The sequence below is a fragment of the Lissotriton vulgaris genome, chromosome 2_1, assembly GCF_964263255.1.
Source record: "Lissotriton vulgaris chromosome 2_1, aLisVul1.2, whole genome shotgun sequence".
Taxonomy (NCBI): domain Eukaryota; kingdom Metazoa; phylum Chordata; class Amphibia; order Caudata; family Salamandridae; genus Lissotriton; species Lissotriton vulgaris.
The window spans coordinates 70994007-71013692 of NC_141687.1; the positions used below are offsets into that span (position 1 = coordinate 70994007).

General features: G+C 46.5%; 1 pseudogene; it reads right to left on the reverse strand.

The window, feature by feature from the left end:
- The window catches only part of LOC147729591 (ribosome biogenesis protein BRX1 homolog), a 55127-nt pseudogene extending 37703 nt beyond the window's left edge, over positions 1-17424 (reverse strand).
- Positions 17425-19686: the final 2262 nt, after the last annotated feature.

The window sequence follows — 19686 nt, forward strand, 5'->3', positions numbered from 1 at the left end:
GGGAAACTTCCTCTTCTTCAATAGTGCCGGAGCGGTCACTGCTAAAAGAAGGTAGGTGTTAGATGGGTCTATTAAAAATCGAGCGTGTATTAAACACTTAGTAGAGGCAGTGTTTCTCAGGAGTAGGGGTCTCTCACCTGTAGAAGCATAATCATAGAGAACATCTCTTGGAGCCCAAAGTCAGTAGGAGGGACAGTGAGGACCGGCTGGTCTGTGTCACTACCTTTTCAACTAAGAGCACTGCAGTAAAGAAAATTATCAAAGAACACTGGCACTTAGTGTTAGAAGAACTTGACAAAGCACCACCACCAGTACATGCTTTTAAAAAAGCAAAAAATGTCAGAGACCACTGAAGGACCGGGTTTTAAAACCCAGCGGCGTCAGGGAGAACGCCCGATGCCTTCGAGTTCCCCTGCCTTGGCAAACAGAGACACGGGATACTTCTTCATGACGTCAAAGACCAAAGTTTATTAGCTGCAACCAGGAACAGAGATCTACGAAGCACACACAGGTGGTTCGCTAGAGACTGCACAAATTCAATGAGCGGAGCTTGGTCTTTTATGCCAAAAATCAAGCCTCAGGCAACATTCAAAATTAGCATTGGGTTCATACAAATTGACCAATGACAGTGTGACAATTTAAAAGTAGCGTATGACAACAATCCCACTTTCCGTTGTCCAGCCCACCAGAAATGACCAAGCAAAATCCAACATTCCTGTTCGAACGGGCCGGGCAAACCCATCATAAACCTCTCACCCCAAATCAGTGATTATGTCGTAAAGGAAGGAACAGAAACAGATTGGAAACAAGATAGAAAGATGGGAGCAGTGTACTATAAACTCGGGCATGTCCTGCTCTTTGATCTTTTTCTGACCAGCTGCTTAACAAGGAACTGGCTCAGTGAGGTCAGCCTCGGGCAAGGAGTCAGTTCGGCCAGGTCATTCAGAAGTCAGCTAAGGCATACGTGTCTCAAGGACTCGTTCGGCCGCAGTCATCGGCCTATGTGAGGGCAACCACTCAAAATGGCTGCCGTACACAAAATGGAACCCGAGGGTTCGAACGAAATCCCCAAATGCGTAGTGTTCTCATAGATAGATTCATGCGAAAACACTCATACACGCTACACTCGCCATTTGCGGTCTGCTTACACTAAAATCGTCTATTTCCGACGACCTTTATTGAACGGGTTCGGAACCACCGAACCAGACCCACAAACTCACGGAATTACAGACCCTCCTTTTGCCCTTACATAGGCAACAGACCCAAACCCATGTCAATCTGAATCCAGATCTATATTCATCAGATCATCGATGTGTTGCTGTAGCATCATCCTATTACTTAGTACCTCTCTCTGGACAGGTCTCTTTGCACACAGTAGCACAGAGGCCACAAAAAGCAGGAGCACACTGTACACAGAGAGAGAACAGGAAAAGGATAGCTAACACCATCCCAATGACCATCAGAATCTTCCAACCCAAAGTGGATATCAATCCCATAACCATCCCATCAACGACCAATCTCCTTTGTCCAAATGGACAGAATCGGAGATCTTATGTAGCTTGGAAATGGCCTGGAAAACTGACGGAGCGTTGTCTAGAATGAAAACGCAGCAGCTCGATTGAATCAGTTTACAAACTCCACCTCGATCTGCTAGTATGACATCAAGGGCAACTCTATTTTGGAGTGTCATAAGTCTATCGGACTGGAGCTCAGCAGTCAAGTTACTTAGGGCACCAGCAGTTTCGACTATGGTGGACTCAACCACTCTAGTCAACTGGCGAATATTCCCGCTGTTAGCCATCGGTCCCCAGAACGGCAGAAAACCCTTAAAGAAATCTCCCAACTCTTGCCCTGCAGTGTCTTCTTGGCTAAAGACACCTCTAGCAACTCTCGTCTTATGGTAATCTGCCGCAGCTGTAAAAGTGGAAGGCAACAGGAAAGAAACAAAAAAAGGGCCCGAAAAATCAGGGGGAAACCATGTATACGCTTTGTCATAGCAAACAAAGTAGATACCCTTCGCAGCTAAAAATGCTGGGGAAGACTGAGACGTAAATACGTAAGTATCAGTACAAACGCTCTTTCCTAACTGAGCTCTTGGATTCTTGCCATTACCCTGCAGACAATAGCGACCCTGATGGGGCACTATCCAAATCGGTGGAGAACTCTTCGCTCGCTGGTTAACACTCAGACTAACTCCATATCCAGTAATGTCCCAACCACTATAGGGTTGCTTCTCATCTATCAGAATAGTTTCAACGGCATTAGTCCCTTTAACCATGTCGACTATGCCTCTTGCAACAGCACTATTCTTCGGGTTATCCTTCGGTGAACGTAGGGGATAAACACTATGGGCATAAATAAACATCGTTATGGAAGCCCAAATCGAACCATTCAAACTAAAAGGCAAAACTAAATACGAAATACCATTATCAGTCGTATGGGGCATTAGACCACAGATCCAACAGTTTGTCGGTGTTCATCATTAACTGGTGTTGGTGCAAAAGTGGAATAAAGGAATTATTAGCAAATTCCAATCGTCTAACTACCTCATGTTCAGGCAAAGGGTGAAAAGAATGAGAAGAAATAGTAGGTGGAGGTGGAGGTTGCACAGTGGGAACAAACGTTACTTTAAAAGAGAATGTCACATAACCGATTATGAATGTCATCAAACTCAATAGCAAAAATACACACGGTATTAGAAAACGTTTCTTTGAGATCAATTTACATATCTTCTTTCTAAAAATCATTGTCCGTGCAGGTATCTCCAACTTGAAGAAATCCATCCTAAACTAAATATGCTCCTCGCGATGGTAGGGTGTTCTATGCTAAGGAATGCCTCTGTCAACCCAGGGAAACTCCCTTAGGCCAACCAGAACCCTCGACCTAGTGTCTCAGGCTTGCACTCCAAAGACTTTCATCAACCGCGACCCTACAGCTGAACCCGGATGGCGGTTCGAAAAACAAAAATGAGTAGATCCTCGGTGGAGAGTTAACCTGCAAACAACAAAAAATCATAAAAAACGTTATTTATTTTTTATTTGTCCATGACTCTCGGTCGCAAATTATAGCGGCTTCTTCCAGGCATTTCTTGATCTTTAAACAACAAATCAGGCTCAGTAGTGTTCAATCGATTCGAAGGTGGCACAGCTTCTTGTAAAAGATCGTCACTTTGTCACTCAGAGTTCGTACAAATCAAACGAGCATCGCTGAATGGCAAAAATCTTGGAACAGTTTCTGTTTCAGAGTCTGGAAGTCCTTCCTGGACCCACTTCTCGTACGGTAAGGGCAAAGGTGCTCGCTTACAGTGTACACCGTGGATCCAGTTTTTCTTGCCTTGTACTCGAATTGCAGAACGTGTAGACAGGAGTACTTGGAAGGGTCCTGTCCAGCGGGGCTGATCCTTCTTGTTCCGCTGGAAATTCTTGATGAAGACCCACGAACCAGGTTTAATAGCGTGGCCTGGATCTTCTGAAGCTTGTGGTAAGCTTTCATGCACCTGTTGGTGTAAGACACGCAATTTAGTCATCAGTTCATGCAAATAGTCAAGCAACACAGGGTACTCAATCTCACTAAATCTAGTTGGCCTTGGCACACCCCAAATATTAGCTGGGCGACCAAAGACAACTTTATAAGGGCTCAGACCCATTCTCGAATGTACAGTCATTCTTGTGGACAAGAGTGCTAAAGGCAAAGCATCTGGCCACTGTAGACCAGTGCTCGCTTGGATTTTGGCTAATTTAAGCTTTAAGGTGCCATTATAGCACTCGACTAAACCAGCTGATTGGGGGTGATTTGCAGCGTGGAACTTCTGCCGAATACCTAGTCCCGCACACACTCTCTTCATGACTTGACCCACAAATTCACTCCCATTGTCACTCCAGATAATTCTCGGCATTCCAAATCTCGGGAAAACTCTTTTATCAGAACTTTCGCTGTGGACAAGGCAGTATTGTCTTTAAGGGGGTAAGCTTCAACCCATCTAGAAAAGGAGCAAACAACCACTAAAACATATTTCAAGTTGTTGCATCTCTCCATATGGATAAAATCTAGCTGCAAAGCCTCGAACGGATACGTAGGAGGAGCAAAATGACCAGCTGGTGTTGGAGTTCCTTTACCAGGATTATACATCAAGCACACCATACAGTTTCTAACCAAGTTCTCTGCACATTTTGGAATTCCCGCATTCTGCCAAACCGGAGCCAACAACTTACAAATCCCTTTCACGCTGATATGTGCCATTCCATGAGCCATTGTAACAACTGGAAGCACATACGCGTTAGGCAACAACCATCTTTGATGCTCAGACAAATCAGTCCAACAACCGTCCGAATCCAATCTACCCTTGCTTTCTCTCCATTCATTCAACTCTTTCTCTGTAGCTTCAGCTTGAATGGATTTCACACTCTCAATCGTATCTTCACACATACTCTTCTCTGGAACCCATCTCGCCGGACCTGCAATATACATTCGGCTCATCACATTTCTCGCAGTTTCTTTCGCAACTTCATTTGCAAACGCATTTCCGCGACCAACATCATCCGTGACTTTCTTATGGGCACTACATTTCACAATCGCTACTTGCAATGGCAAAGTAAGTGATTCAAGAAGTTCATTCACCAACTGTCCATGCTGGATCTTCGTTCCATGCGAAGTCAAGAACCCACGTTCACGCCACAAACGTCCAAAGCTATGAGCCACACCAAACGCATACTGGCTGTCAGTGTACACATTCACTCATTTTCCTTTCGCCAACACACATGCTCTCGTTAATGCAATCAACTCTGCTGCTTGTGCTGAATTATGTGGAATACGTGCAGCTTCAACAATCGTATGCAAAGTCGTAACAGCATATGCCGCAGTCGTATCACCATTCGGCAACTTAAAACACGAACCATCAACCCACAAAGTACCATCACACTCAGGAAGAGGAGTGTCTCTAAGGTCTACTCTCCCTTTCGTTTCTTCTTCAGTTCTCAGAAAACAGTCATGTTATTCATTATCATCTGTCTCAACTGAAATGGGCAACAACGTAGCTGGATTCAACGTGTTGCATCGTTTAATGTGCACATGACTTGCTAACAACGTCAACTCGTAACCCGACAACCGAGCACTAGTTAAATACTGTGTCTTCGAACGGTTCAACAAGGTATCCACTGCATGTGAAACCATAACCACTAATGTGTTGTCCATAACTAAACCAGCAGACTGTCGAATTGAAACAGCTGCTGCTGCTGTGGCTCTCAAGCAACTCGGCAACGCTCTAGCTACCGGATCTAAAGTCGACGAAAAGTACGCACATAGGCGTTGCTTATCGCCAAACTGCTGAGTCAAGACTGACAATGCACATCCCTCTCTCTCGTGGACATACAATGAGAAAGGCTTACTGTAGTCAGGAGTACCCAACACAGGAGCCGAACACAATGCATTGCGTAATTCAGAGAAGCTCTTTTGACAGTCGTCAGTTCAAGGAATAGGATTCGGAGTATCCTTAACAGTAAGAGCTATCAAAGGTTTCGCTAACAAAGAAAAATTAGGAATCCACTGTCTACAGTACAACGTAACACCCAAAAACGCCCGTACTTCTCTCTGTGTCGTAGGCACACTCATTTTCGCAATAGCTTGAATTCTCTCTGGGGTCAATTTCCTTCCCTCCTTCAAGAAGAGGTGACCTAAGTAGGTTACTTCTTGTCGACAATATTGCAACTTGGAGAGAGAAACTTTGTGATGACAATCAGACAAGTGGCGTAGTAACGACAAAGTGGCTTCCCTACAAATCTCTTCAGTATCAGCGGTCACTAGCAAATCATCAACGTATTGAATAAGGGCTGCACCATCAGGTAAAACCAACAGATCAAGTTGTGTCTTCGAAGCTTGACTATAGATCGATGGACTTTCACAATAGCCTTGAGGAGCGCGCTTGAAGCGGAAACTGCGTCCTCCTAAAGAGAATCCAAAGATGTCCCTACTCTCTATGGCAATCGGGATGCTGAAGAAAGCATTCTTCAAGTCGATCACCGAAAACCATGTGGCTGTAGCCGGAATCAGAGTCAACAAGGCAGTGATATCAGGCACAACAGGAAATTGTGGAACAACAATCTTGTTCACTTCGCGAAGATCGATGACAAACCTATAGACAGGAGGCTGTGAAGAATCAGTTCTCTTCAGAACAGGCAAAACAAGACTATTGCACACATTACCTCTAGTTTCCTCAATGACACCCTTGTCGATCAGATCATAAATAATCGCTAAAAGTGCACGCTCACCATCACTCGAGATACGATACTGTGGAATGCGCGGCAACTTAGCATTCGCCTTCAGTGTCACAACATATGGGGGAATTTCCAGTAGGCCTACATTATTCGGACCAGTAGCCCACAATGAATCTGGTAAAGAAGACAATTCAGATGGAAGACTATCTTTCGATATATACATCGGAGAGATCACTCTCTCACCCAAAGTAGGATGAACTCCTGACGGAGAACAATACAATGTCGCATACAATCTCTTCAATAAATTCAAACCCAACAGATTCTCATTACAACCTGTAGTCAAAAGAAGGGGGTGCTTCGATCTTACATGGTCCAACAGAAAGAGACAATGGAACAGAAATTGGATTCGTAATGGGGGCGCCATAAAAACCTACAGACATGTTATCAAAGCCAGACAAAGGTGTGCTAGGGAGTTTAGAGTGCATAATAGAACTCTTTGAAGCACCAGTATCTAGCAGAAAAGGTTCTGACACACCTGATGCAATCACTTCAACATAGGGTCCACTCTGATCTACTGGAACTGAAACAACTCCCTCTCTTCGTCCATGGCTGTCCTAACAATCATTACCATTTACTTCGTCACCTTCAACATAGTAATCATCCATGTAGTACTGTGCTGTCCTACCAGACGAACCTTGCTGCTGATCGAAACTATTCATCGAGTTCTGTGGAGGCAAAGGACGTACGTTCTGTCCGCGACCTCTACCTCTAGGCACTTGTTGAGCACCTCGACCTCGTACACCAGAAACACCATTCGTGCGCTGTAACAGAACCGGACAACTATTCTTAAAAAGACCCTCTTCTTTGCAATGGGGGCATTGATTAGGCTCATACGGGAAACACTGTTGAGAAGACTCGTTTCTTTGCGAGTTTCTCGAATATTGCTGAGGTTGTTGTAGAAGAACTTTAGTCTTCAATTCCTTAGTCTTCTTATCCGCTTTCTCTAACTCATCTTTGCGCCTATTTTCATAGTACTGAGCCGTAGCCAAAATCTGCGCTGACGTGGAAACGGGTCAAGCACTCTCGGAATCCTTCAACTTAGTGCACAACTCGGGAAGCAAATTATGCATGAATTTGTCAACAAACAATCTCTGGCCACCCTCGGTAGCCATATCCTGACCACTATGATCTACAAAAGTTTCTTCAAACCGCGTGAAGAAATCAGACACAGTCTAATCTTTCTTCTGCTTACATGCCGACAACTTATCCCAATTAACACACACTTCTGGCATCAAAGTCTTCATGAAATTAATAATCCTGCCAGGGAGTTGAGCAATTAGTTCTTCAGGCTTAGCACCTCCAACTTGTCTATCATTCGCAGCAACACCTCGAATCTAATGGACTACTGGAACCCTCTCAAACGGGATTCAGGCCAGGCCAGGGCACAGAGACTGCAATATTGGCGGTAGTCAAAGAAGCAAGGAAAATCATTGACTCAGGAGGATCAGTGGCAGTGATCCTCCTGGACCTCAGCGCTGCCTTCGACACCGTCAACCACTCAATTCTGATCCAAAGGCTCAGTAACCTTGGTATTGCAGGAACGGCCTTGGCTTGGCTAGAATCCTTCCTCAAAAACAGATCCTTCCAGGTGGCCGAGGGCACCTTTACGTCCAGATCCACAGCCATCAGCTGCGGGGTACCTCAGGGCTCATCTTTGAGCCCAACCCTTTTTAATGTTTATATGTCCCTCCTCGAGAAAGTCGTCGCCCCTTTTGGAATTAAACTACTGACCTACGCCGACGACACTCAACTGGTGGTCTCCTTAGGCCAGCAAGACCATTCCCTTCCCAACCTCCAAACCTGTCTTATCGAAATAACTAAGTGGATGAACAGTTCCCACCTCAAGCTAAACAACGATAAAATAGAGATAGTGATTTTGGGCAATAAATCTCTATATCACTCCACATCCATATGGCCTTCAACCATGGGTCCTCCCCCTGTTCCTAAACAAGAAATTAAGAGCCTGGGTATTTGGTTAGACGAAGAGCTCAACTTCTCAGCCCAGGAGCGGAAAACGGCTGGAACATGTCACGGCCTCCTTAGATCTGCAAGGAAAATCTTACCCCTGCTTCCGGCACAGTCCCACAAACTTCTTATCCACGGCCTTGTACTGTCCCGCCTGGACTACGGCAACGCCCTGTACCTAGGTGCCCCCAAAAAAGTCCTGGCAAAACTTCAGACAGCTCAAAATGCTGCAGCCCGTATTCTTACAGGAACCCATCGTCGCTGCTCAGCCAAACCCTCCTTGAATGTCCTACACTGGCTCCCCATTCAGGAGAGAATACAATTTAAGGCTCTCTGCACGACCTACAAAATTCTGCACGGCAAGGCCCCCCCTATACTCCAAAACCTTATCTCACCTCACACCACCTCAAGAACGCTCCGATCCTCCAACTGCAATCTAGCCTCTGTACCTAGGATTAGGAAAGCCCGCTCTGGCAGCCGACTGTTTTCATACAACGCGGCCAGACTATGGAACTCGCTTCCTCCAAACCTCAGAGCCCAACCCAACCTTCTCTCATTTCGCAGAGCACTCAAAACATGGCTATTCCCATGAGGCCCGCCCTCATCAGGTTCTTGTCACTTAGCGCTGGGACGCTCACGGGCAGCCATGCGCTCTACAAATCTGTAAAATAAATAAATAAAAAACAATGTGAACCCATGTATCACCCAATTCATTATCATGATTCGTATGTCGAATCACATTCCAGATAGGCTGAGGAACAACATTGCCAAACAACATGTCTATGTCTGCTAAAGTCATGACGTACGAACCCACAGTTTGAGTGAGCTCTTTATAATATCCCGCCGGATTTTTGCGCGGATCAGGTAAAGTCTGCTTAATCGCTAGAACTTCAACACGCTTCCAAGGAACATGTACCCATACTCGCTGAAATTGCGCAGGCGCAGCTACAATATTCAATGCAGCATTAGCCTGTACTGCTTCCTTCCATACCGGAGGAATATCACGCATCGGATACTGACGCGCTTTTCTCCTAACTGACGAATCAGACTCAAACAATCACTCGGAAGGAGCATTATTACGAAATGACAACAACGTCGCAATTGCTCTCTCAATGTCGAGAGGACTCACAATCGTCCCTTTCGCAAACTCGGAACGCACTCAATATAATTCTTCAGGCGCTTTACCCACTTCGTCCATCCATTGTTCATGGAGGAACACACACATCATTTAAAAAACGTATTGTTGCTTTGGTGCTTTCCATTGCCGGAAAACATCCATAATACCCTCAAGATCATACTGGGAAGTGTACGTAACCCATCTACGTGCCATGTGATCCAAAACCACACGCTCATCTGTGTCAGGCAATTGACTACGCGATTGTCTATCCTCATTAACTGGAGACATACCCAATTGTCCCCACAAAGGAGTCAGAAAACCAGAAAAAGCAGCAGTCATTCGCTGCCTGGTAGAAGGAGAAGATGGAAGAATAAGGGAAGACGGAACAATAGTAGAAGAATCCAGAGTCGGAGCAGAAGGAGTATTAGAAACAGGCGTAGGAGTAACAGACAAAGGGGAAGGCAAAGTTGGCGGCCCCTAAGGAGGCTGCGCCAAAGGAACAGTAGCCAACAGAAAAGGAGCGGGCTGTGGAGGAATTACGGGTGGCACAACAATCGGATGTTGCACAGCCACAACTGGTGGCGGTGGTGTTGTAGCACTCTGTGCATAAGGGTGTGGCGAACTCAATAGATGCAACATCAAAGGATCTTTCACAAGATCTTTATTTTCTTCCTGCTTATTAGGCGGGAAAACTGGGTAGCATCTATCTACCGCTAACTTCTTCGCTCTAAGCATCTGTTCGCTCTCTCACTCTTCCTCATTATCCCTAAACGCAACAGCAGCTTGTACCTTTGACATACCTCGTTCTCGTTTATTCCTCTTCGCTAATTTAATTTCTTTCTATTTGGCTTCTTTACGCCATATGCGGAAAGAGTCAAACATTGCAGGCCGGGCTTTCTTCTTGAACAGCTTCGCTTCGAGATTATCTAAAATCTCAGTTTCAAAGCTACCGTAACAGGGCCACTGTAGGACACCATCTTTTCTCGTATACTTTACCCAAATCTCATTATAGCTAATAGGACCTACACCATGCTTCACGTACAATTCATATGTAGGAGTTCCAATTGGAGGAACCGGACACGAATCCTCTAACCGGGAATCCTTAGAACAACCACAACCAAATATCTTTCCAAGTCTGCTAAGACCAGGCATCTTGCTCACTAGTCTAGCTTCAAACAACAAGGGAAATCTCAAAACGATAGTCTCGCGAATACACGAATCCCTTGGCTTTGGGGCCTGCAGGTACCAAATCAAAGTGATCCACTAAAGGGATACCAAAAACAAACTAAGGACTAGGAGACGCTCCACTCATACTTAACTGAAATGTCGATGGCGTCATCAGAAGACCCGTCAATCGTCTCGCTCTACAAACGTCTAAGGCTCCAAGACAGGGCGACAGTCAGGGCAGCAGTCCTTCGTAGCCGTCGGAAAGCGGGAAACCTCGCAGCAAAGACTTTCGGACCACGCCGACATACAGGGGTCGATGAAGTGGTAGGCCTTCCTCCAGAATTTTCACACGAAGCTTGGACCGGTACCGCTGAAGTCACCCCACGTGGGCGCCAACTGAAGGACATGGTTTTAAAACCCAGCAGCGTCAGGGAGAACGCCCGATGCCTTCGAGTTCCCCTGCCTTGGCAAACAGAGACACGGGATACTTCTTGATGACGTCAAAGACCAAAGTTTATTGGCTGCAACCAGGAACAGAGATCTACGAAGCACACACGGGTGGTTCGCTAGAGACTGCACAAATTCAATGAGCGGAGCATGGTCTTTTATGCCAAAAATCAAGCCTTAGTCAACATTCAAAATTAGCATTGGGTTCATACAAATTGACCAATGACAGTGTGACAATTTAAAAATAGCGTATGACGACAATCCAACTTTCCGTTGTCCAGCCCACCAGAAATGACCAAGCAAAATCCAACATTCCTGTTCGAACGGGCCGGGCAAACCCATCATAAAACTCTCAACCCAAATCAGTGATTATGTCGTAAAGGAAGGAACAGAAACAGATTGGAAACAAGATAGAAAAGTGGGAGCAGTGTACTATAAACTCGGGCATGTCCTGCTCTTTGATCTTTATCTGACCAGCTGCTTAACAAGGAACTGGCTCAGGGAGGTCAGCCTCGGGCATGGAGTCAGTTCGGCCAGGTCATTCAGAAGTCAGCTACGGCATACGTGTCTCAAGGACTCGTTCGGCCGCAGTCATCGGCCTATGTGAGGGCAACCACTCAAAATGGCTGCCGTACACAAAATGGAACCCGAGGGTTCGAACGAAATCCCCAAATGCGTAGTGTTCTCATAGATAGATTCATGCGAAAACACTCATACACGCTACACTCGCCATTTGCGGTCTGCTGACACCAAAATCCTCTATTTCCGACGACCTTTATTGAACGGGTTCGGAACCACCGAACCAGACCCACAAACTCACGGAACTACACCACATAGTGAAGTCACTACTACCATTCACCCCTACAACTAACCAGACTACTTTATGGGGGATGCCACCAGTCAAGGGACACACAAAATGTGGGCAGTGCAAAGCATGCCCGTTGGTACAGGACACCACGTGATTTACACATACCAACCAGACACACGAGTTACAAGAGCACACTAACTACAACAGTGCTTGGGTCATATATGCAATAATCTTCCCATGTAATTTTATGTGTATAGGCCAAACAATCAAAAACGCCAAATGCCACATTTTGCAGCACTGTAGTCGATTCAGATGTCAAACACCGGGAGCCCCATGGTGGACCACTTCACCAGGTTTGCACACAAACCTGACAGTATTAGATGGTGGGTGATAGAAAAGGTTAAACCCAACCCCAGGGGCGGTGATTTCAATAACATTCTGAATACCCGTGAATGCTGATTTATACACCTGTTCTATACCATCACACATGGCCTCAATGAATATGAGGAGCCTAATAAAGAGGTCTCTATCTTGAATAATGGCTAAATCGTTAACCCCAAGCAGTTAGAAGCTCCTTTGCTTAATTGTTACATTGTCTATTTTAGAATGAGGGTACCTTGTTTGATTTATTATTTAGCACATGCCCGGCAGCCATGGCAAGGGATGAATCCGGGGCTTGTTTCACTCTAGAGTAGTTATTACCCTTCGCTCCTCGATCTGCTACTCATAATAGTGTACCCTTGGTAATTGTGCATCGACAATCCGCAACCAATCCTCATAAGCAGAGCGTGCGATAAGCTAGCAGTTATGAATGATGTTAGGTTACCCTAATCTTAATTTAACCTGCATGTAATGATATTGAACATTGCTCACCTTGTATGATAATACCACTTAACACCATTTTTCACCGAAGTAACCTCTGTGCTACTTAAGTGCCTAATTGTAAGCATGGGCGGAAAATCCGTTTCGCTCGCGGATTTTGCGGATTTTCGGTAAATTCGCAATCCGCGAGATTCGCGAATCTCCCGCAAAATCCGCAAATCCACGAGCAGCGGATTTTATGGCTTGCTCGCACTGTTCGCGTGAGTTCGCGGCTTCCCAGTACAACTTCGCGCCCCGGGAATAAGCGCAATATTGCAGAAATACGATCTTAGCAAAACTGAAACTACTTACCAGGTTCAAAAGTTCAGGCTCATCATTAGTAGCCATTTCCTGAAGTGCTTCCTGAGAGGCCCCTCCAGAGTTCAGTTGCCATTGCAACTATTATGTGACCCTGCTCTGAACCTCAGAATAGTTACACATATGCCACAAAGGTCCTGAATTACAGCTAAGGGAGACAAGCAGGAGCCAGGCTGGAAGTTCAAATCCATTAATCAGCCCCTAATTCATTATTGTCAGTTGGGGCAGGGCAGGTGTTGTAACTAATTTTGCAACAATGAAAGCACTTAGCAAGTGCAAAAGATCACTAATCAGGAAGCACTAAGGAAGCAGGTGCCAGCTAAAAAAATATTCTGTGACACATTAATCAGCCCCAAATTAATTCAGGTCACTTGAGGCAGGGAAGGTGTGCTTGCTTTGCCACAATAATGTACACTGACTGGACAACCAGAGGGTGCTGTGATGAAACAGAGGGTGGCATGGGTGGGCCAGAGGGTGGCATGAGTAGTCAGAGAGTGGCAGTGGTGACAGAGAGTGGCAGTGATGAAGAAGAGTGTCCCAAACAGGCTGGACATGTAGAAACAACAAGTTCGCGAAACTTGCGACCCGACAGGTAAGTTCGCGTTTTGCGAAATTGTACAAAACCCTCGCGAACTGGCAGAAACCCGCGCGAACACAAAAAAAAAAATCCGCAAATTCGCGAGAATTCGCGGATTTTGTGGATTGCGAGTTCGCAAATCTGCAAAATTCGCGAACGCGAGATTCGCAAAATTCACCCATGCTTACCTAATTGTATCTTAATGGAATTCTGTATAACCGTAACTCTTCACCGTAGTAACTAACCCCTGTGCTGTATCGTGATGGAATACTGTATATATAATGTTTAAATGATACCAGTTTTTTTCGTCATGAATCATTAGTATCGTAATCCTTGCAATGACACAGCAGGCATGAATATGATAATAACTTCGTAATCTACAAATGCTAACTGTTGAGTATCATCTACATTGTTTGATTGCGATTTGAATGTATAACATAACTTTGTTTTGACGAAATCTTGGTTACACTATATTCAGCCGATATATTCACAGCCATGCACACCCGATAAATCATTAATACTAGCGGTTGTGACCTCAGTGCACAACAAGGGAAGCTCTGGTTGGAGTCTTTCCTCCCTTGCTCATAAACGGGCTGGCACAGACGCACAGGTATTCGCTTTCACCATCGTGCGTGCACTTCAGAGAGACGTTTTTAACGTCCTCGTTGCGGCAAAACTTCTTGAATGAATCCGTAGGCGGAGAGCAGACGCCCGCTTCTACAGGTGAGAGGCCCCTTCTCCCGAGAAACACTGCCCCTACTAAGTGTTTTTAATACATGCTCGGTTTTTAATAGACCCATCTAACACCTACCTTCTTTTAGCAGTGACCGCTCCGGCACTATTGAAGAAGAGGAAGTTTCCCCTTCTCACTTCTCACTGGGGTAAGTGCATGCCCTATGTCTTATATATTTGATATCTATTGGCACTAAGTTTCGACTTCGTCTCTTCCTTCAGTAGTTCTCTGTATTCCTGCTGTTTGAGAAAAAGTGTGTTGGATGATGCTGGCGAGGGGTCAGTAGAGTGTCGCGTCTCAGTTGTGTGTAATTCTAGCTCGAGGTCGTGTATTTTTTTATGCTTCTCTCGCCTATGCCCAGTGATGGAGGCTATTGCTTGCCCTCTAAGGACGGTCTTATAGGCCTCCCACAAAACTGAAGGAGAATCTACAGACAAAGCATTATCTGTTAAGCAGTGTTTTGTTGCTTTGACAATATCCTTTCAGACTTTTGGTACCTGCAAATAGCCGGGGTATATAGGGTAGACCCGCCTGAGGGTCTCATGATGATATGAGAAGGTTAACAGTATTGGGGAGTGATCTGAGATTCCCCTCGGCTTTATCAGTATCTCATTAATTCTCTGGAGACTGCCCGCTGGTGTCAGGAAGTAATCTATTCTGGATAAGCTGTTGTGTGCTCCTAAGTGGAAAGTATTCTGCTGTGTCGTGGGATAACGGTGCCTCCAGACGTCAGTAAGCCCCAGCGCCTTGACAAAACTCTGCAGGCGAGAGACTCCGGACGTTAGTTGCCTCACTGGGTACCTATCTAGGTCCTTATCCATAGCGGCGTTAAAGTCCCCCCCTATCAGGAGCTCCCCCTCTGGCAGATTTAGCAAAAATTCACTAAGCGCAGGAAGTGCTATCGCATTCAGGGTGGGGGATGTATACAGACACCACGTTGACCGGTCTGCCTTCCCATTGGCCCAGTTGGGCTGCGAATCTCCCCTGATCATCCTTTTTTTATGTTCTGTATTATGAATGTGGAATGTTTCTGCATCAGAATGCCAACCCCTCCGGAGCCCGATGAAAACTCTGAATGAACCACCATCTTATAACCCCATCTATTAAGTGCCTTGCATGCATTTCCTGTGAGGTGTGTCTCCTGCAGTAGAGCCAACGTTGGGGCGTAGCGCTTTAAAGCCTGTAGCACCAGGACCCTCTTGATCTTGTACCCCAGCCCGTGTACATTCCACGTGAGTAATGTCATGGGGTTAACCATGGTGTTTGGGAGCATCTCTGTAGCGTGTTCAACTAGAACTTGTGACACCATTTCTGCATTACCATGTAGAGCAAACATTGCATTGTGCACCTACTGCTCGCATAGTGCTACTCCTGGGACTAATGCCAACCTGTGACTGCCACTAGAAACTAAAACCAAGAACCCGGAAACCAGTTTGTACCAGCCCATACCCCCTCTCCCCCTCCCTGCCTCCCTGCCCGATGGACTCACAACTGCCAGCCTCCCCAACTTAGCAGAGTGCTCAGTCCCAACCCCAAAAAGTACTTGCGTGTTGGGGTAAGAAGTCCGAGGATGGCGCAGTCCTCCCCTTCCCCCAAAGACTACTTCAGCAAGGCGCCCGAACAAAGGTCCGCAGCAGGCTATTCTGAGTCCATGCCCATATTCCTGTTTTCATACTGTAGGTTCAAGGGGCTTGTCTGTTTCATTCTGCCGCTTCATTCTGTTGTATGCGGTCACCTCCCTCTTGTTGCTGCTCCTGGTCCTCTGTCTCCTCCATCCTGTTCGGACGCCACTGACTCCTCTCCTGGTGGTTGTGACCGTTCACCTGTCGCCAGCCCTCGAGCCTCATGCGCCTCTTCTGGCGTATCAAAGAACCACATTTTTCCATCCGCCACAACCCGCAGTTTTGCCGGGAATAGCATTGAGTAAGGCAGGTTCCTTTTTTACCTCCAAAAAGCTCATGTGGCGGCTGGAGACCGCCGCTGTGTAGTCTGGAAAGAAGGACACTGTGGAGTTGTGGATTCGGAGTGGCGGAGCCACTCTAGCAGTCTGTAATATAGTGTCTCTATCTCGGAAGTTGAAATGACGGGCCAGCACTGGTCTGGGGGGGGGGCCCAGGTTTAGGCTTCCCCCCGGGAACTCTATGCGCCATTTCGCCGGAAAAGAAGGCTGATAGTCCTCTAGGCTGGAGTCTTGTTTTAATGAGATCCTCAACATAAAGGTCCATTGCTAGGCCCCCTTCGCTTTTGGGAATTCCGGTAATTCGTATGTTATTTAGGCGGGAGCGCCCTTCTTGGTCCTCCAGCTTTGCCACCATCATTTTGTTCTCTGCTTCCAGACGGGTTACCGTTTTTTGTAGTGCTGTTGTGTCCTTTACAAGAGTTTTGGTGACTTGCTCAACTTCCATGACTCTGGCCGTCATTTTTTTAAAGTCTGCTCTTAGGAATGAAACCTCTGTGGATATTGTTCCCACTGTGGATTGAACATTCGTGAGGGCCACCATTATGTCCTTTAGGGTGACTTTCTACGTGCTTTCTGCCCCCTGGGCCTTGTCTGTCGGATCTTTTTGCTCAGGTAGTGGTGGAAAGTCTTTGCTGAAGGTGTATTTGCCTAATTTTGACTGGGTGGCCGATGCCCGTGGGCCCCTGCCCGCCATTTTCCCCTACTATTTGAGGAACTCCTGGCACTAGCCGCCGCCTGCCGTGAAAACCTGTGTTCCGCTCGGCCTGTCGGTGTTCCCAAGGCTCACCTATCTTGCGTTATGCTGCACCAGAGGATCAATTGGGGGGGGGGATGGGGAAGGGCCACTAACTGCCAGCTCCTCCACAACCCTTCGTCTCTGTGGCTGACGTCCCGGGTATGCCGTCAAGTGCTATTGCAGGTGGACTAGGTGGCAGAACTGCGCATTCGCTCTATGCGTGGGACCAGTCGAGCCACTGTTGCATCTCTGTCCACAATATGGGGCGGGAGGGCCACCCCATCCCTCTTGGATGTCGGCATTATGGTGATGAGGGCCTTCCTTCTACAGCGCTGTCCCTTAGTCTTGCTCACCGTACGAGTGGGGCCGTACCCCCGTGAATCACCCTCACCTCATGCACGGTGCTGTCGGGGCTCCCGCCCAGTGCTCCGATCTCCAGCAGTCTTCGTGTGCCCCCATGGATCATCTCCACGCCCGCCCCGGCGTCCACCGTGGGGCCCCTCAGACTTGGGATCTCCGTCTCTGCATGCCCAGTATTGAATCTCCAGATGGGGGAGGTGCCTGGGAGTTTAGGGGGGAAAGCGGAGGCAGCATCTGGCACTATTACTGGCACAAATCCGGGCCCGACACCCACAGGGCCACGTCTCGCCCGTCTTCACGTCTCTGCCGCCACAGTTACATCCGGTGGGCATGTGCATCCACTCGAATCCCCGGCGTCACCAAGGGCCGTAGGCCGCTGTCCTTCGAGCTTCGCTAGCTCGCGTCTCCCGCTGTATTTTCGAACCAAAGTTTTCCCTGCTGCCGTCGCTCGCATACGGGCACCAGTGCCAGTCTCTGAGGCATAACTTTATTACGGATCAATGTGCGGATCTATGTGGAAGACTACCGCTTCCTCTGAGCTCTTCTACGCAGCAGCCATCTTGCCTGGCTGCTTAGCCACGCCCCCCAAAAACTGTTTTTGACTTTCAAAATTTTTCCTGAAATTTTGTAGAATACAAAAAGTTATTTTTTCTCCAGCACGTCAATCTGGGTTGTTTCAGTTTAAATGTTTGCCTTGAATACTGTGAGCAATTGAGGGAAAGCTCAACATAAGGAACTTACAATTATAAGCCAGATTAATTCTATAGCAAATCCAGGTTTAGGACTTTAGATCTCAAACAGTACTTTGAATTATGACATATTAATAGTTTAACTCACAAATGATTTGTGTATTAAATAAATCATTTTGTGAACATAAATCTAACATTTTTTATTTTGATTAGCTTTTATTACTGCAGAAGGGGATTTAAAGCTTTTTATTAGGAACTCAAAATTAAAACAACACCGATTAGTGTTGTCAATGCTTATTTTAAAATGCATAGTGCCCTTGAGCGTAGAGCTTAGTGGTAAATAGAATAACTGTCAGCCCGTCATCTCATGATAGTACAGCAGGCTGGTCAGCAAAAACACATAAGCAAGGTCCTCGATGTGCTGAGAGGTGACTACCAGCATGTATGAGGCGTACCGTGCCTTTCTTCCCAACTGAGTTTGCCATGCCTTAAGTCTTCAGATAATGTGGACCAAGAAGTCCTGTGGTGTTGTCCTACCAGCAAGTTGTTTTCAGTGGCAGAGCTGGCTGACTCCTCAATTGAAACTGAGGCTCACGCTTGAAGTTAATCTATACAAAAGATTGTATCTGTACACAGAACATAAGACTTTGATTTACATTCTTCATAAACCTTCCAAAGGGCAGACTAAACAAGAATGTAACCATTTTCCAGTTCAAGTACTTGCCCACTAGAAAAAGTGTACTCGTGTCTATGCGCCCCATACTGCAGTTTCACTTTAATTTCGGCCACGCCCCTTTCTTTAGACGCGGCTTGTCTAAAGAAAAGGGCGCAGCCTCCATAAATGTGAAAGCTCCACATGGGGGCTAGTACACAAACAAATATTTGCCATGCAATAGGCCACGCATTTGCAATAGTTTAAGCTATTGCAATTCCAATAGCCCAAACTCTTGTAAATGCGAGACCTATTGCATGGCAAGTGCTTGTTCTCCTTTGTATTGCTTTACGTCAAAGAGGCATTACTAGGGCGGCCAAGCTCAAATACCCATAAATTTGACACAAAGCCAAATCTACAAAGACAGCCAGGCTGGACTCTGCCTCAAAGGCTAACACCTCTTGAAGCAGGTGTAAACAAGGTGAAATGTGGTTATTCTACAAAGAAAAGCAAGCTTTGTATGTGTGCTGCGGTGCACATCACACATCCAATCATCAGGACCCTTCTGACTATGGTATGCTTCCAGCAGGATAATATAGGGCCCACTACCCCCGTGGTGCGGGGACCCTAGCTCCAGGGGGGCACGCAGCACAGTACCGTGGCCTGAGAGTTCTAGACTGACTCTGGAGGGGGGCGGTCAATGTCCTTTGCAGGGGGTCCCCCTCCAGTTTTGCTATGTAGCTGTATGATTCCAGCTCAAATTGAATGCTAGACTGCGCACTCTCACCCCTGCACCGTGGTGGGGGCTATGCATTGCCAAAAGACCTTATTAGTATATGGCTCCGCAACGCGTTCTGTTTTCCACTTGCACACCACAGAGCAGCAAATTCTGGTGCCTCCTTGCATTGCAAGGAAAATGTAAATATTGCCCAAAGGGGTTCTCAGAAGCACTGTGCATTGTAATTAAGCAGAAAATGTGATTATATGCAACAGATGGTTAAGTAGATCAGAGTTGGAAAAAAGCTGG